Below are 2,500 nucleotides of genomic sequence, written 5' to 3'. Positions count from 1 at the left end.
GTGACCTTGGTGATTTTACCTGTGCGTCCCGCTACCGCTACGTGTCATTTGTGCTACGCATCGTTTGCGCTATTTTCTGTAGTGCTATCGACACAAATTTTCAAAAACAGTAGTGCTATCGGCACGTAGTGAATAGCACACAATTCACACATGCCATTATCACTACGTCTCAATAGAACTACGTGTCGATATCACTATTTTTGAAAAACCAATGTACTGTAGCGCTACGTGTCGATAACGCTACGTGTCGAAAGCACTATACTACATGTTCAAACGGCAGACACTTACCTTTGTGTGTGCGTGTGAGTGTGTATATATATATACTGTTCAAAAAAAGAAACGCATAGCTTGTAATATTTGGTTAATTTAGTTATATGGCTACAAGGATATCCACCAAACTGCAGAAAATGTTTATCTGGTCGTCGACCTTTCGTCCATTGCCACAAGTGAGCTCTGCACGTGACGCATGCGTTATCAGTGGCTACAATGTCAAAATTGCTCATTTGGCATGACCACTCGTCATGCTTCAGTGTAATCTCGTGAAACTCGGGGAATATTGAGCTCTCACCATGTCTTCCAAAACCCATAAAAGCGGATTGTTCGCCACAAAGAAATCAGACGACAATTCAGCGACGAAAGATGGCCCGGTTGAGCAGAGAAGACCGCCAAATTGCATTGGGTCGTTTACAAGCAGGCCAAAGTCAAAGTGCAATCGCCAGGCACTTCCACGTGTCCCAGAGCACCATCAGTAGACTGTGGGTCAGGTTTCAAGCCACTGGGATACGTTGCTGACTTGCCAGAACCGAGTGCAGTGGGGCAACCAGCACCTTCGCTGGACCGTCCGGAATCACTGGAGACACGTGTGGTTCAGCGACGAGTCCTACTTCCTGCTCCAGCGACATGATGGTCGGAGGAGGGTCTACCGGAGAGTAAACGAACGTTACGCGCCCAACTGTGTGGATGAGGCACCCGTTCATGGTGGTGGAGGCGTCATGGTGTGGGGGGCGATCGATACCGCTGGAAGGAGCACCCTGGTGCACGTCCAAGGGCGCATAACTGCCCAGCGATACGTGGAGGAAATTCTGCGCCCACACGCCCTTCCTCTTCTGGCTGACCAGGATGCCATATTCCAGCAGGACAACGCTCGCCCGCACACAGCACGACTCACCACCCAGTTCCTCACCGACCACCATGTCCAGGTGCTTCCCTGGCCATCCATGTCGCCAGACATGAACCCGATAGAACACCTCTGGGATGAATTGGACAGACGTGTGCGCAGGCGAGAAGAAGCGCCGGCAAATCACCGCGATCTATTGCAGGCACTTCAGGAGGAGTGGGACACCATCCCACAGCAAGATATCCGGCATCTGATCCAGTCCATGCCCAGAAGGTGCCGGGCAGTTGTTGCTGCTCAAGGCAGTCACACCCCCTACTGACTTGACAGCCTCGGCACCCAATCGTATTGATTGACTGATTGATTTGAAGATGCAAATGAACTGTGTGTGCATTCATGCAACTGTGTCCATACCAAATTTCAAACAAATAATCTAAATATTGGATTTTCTGTTAATTTTTTTCGAAAAATAAAACAAATTTGGCAAGTAGCAACTATGCGTTTCTTTTTTTGAACAGTATATATTGTCTGCATGGCTGAAGTTGAAGCTGAACAGTGAGAAGACGGAGGCCCTTCTCGTTGGAACACGACAGAAGATTGCTTCACTCACTGTGACCAACCTCCAGCTGGATGACGCGACTGTTCCATTCTCCCCTGCTGTCAAGAGCCTTGGCGTCTTTATCGACTCCACTTCATCATCAAGACCTGCTTTTTCCACCTACGACGCATCGCCTCCATCCGTCGCTACCTCACCCACGACGCCTGTGTCAAGCTGGTTGTCTCCCTCATCTTCAGTCGTCTGGACTACTGCAACTCCCTTCTGGCTGGCCTCCCCGTCTCATCCATTCATGGCCTACAACAAGTCCAGAACGCTGCTGCCAGGCTGACGTTGAGGAAGACGAAGCGAGACCACATCACCCCCTACTTCGCTCCTTGCACTGGCTCCCTGTCAACACCCGAATCTCAACGACTCTGCTCCCGAGTACCTTCAATCCTCCCTGGACCTGTACACCCAGCCCTCCGACCGTCCCCTTCGTTCTGCTGCTGACCCCCTCCGCCTCCACATGGTTTAAACAAAACTTTATTCAATTTTAATCATGACAAGAACAATGCATGGATGATTGATACTCAAGCATACAATGCTTATTTTAAGCAATCATAATAATTACAAAACAAAGGTTAGCATGATGGCGGAATAAGTACATTAGCTCATTTCAGGAAACGAAAAACAAAACAAGAGACAAAACAGATACACAAACAAGCAGAAAATGGGAAGGGGTTGGTGATACAGGAGGTGGGGAAAGGGCAGCTAGCTAGTAGCTAGCTTAAGGGAAAAAGAAGAAGAAGAAGAAGACTTGGAGCGCCAATATTTGAGGGGATTTTTTC

This window comes from Littorina saxatilis, linkage group LG10 (assembly GCF_037325665.1).
Source record: "Littorina saxatilis isolate snail1 linkage group LG10, US_GU_Lsax_2.0, whole genome shotgun sequence".
NCBI lineage: Eukaryota > Metazoa > Mollusca > Gastropoda > Littorinimorpha > Littorinidae > Littorina > Littorina saxatilis.
Note: the sequence above shows the minus strand (reverse complement) of the source record.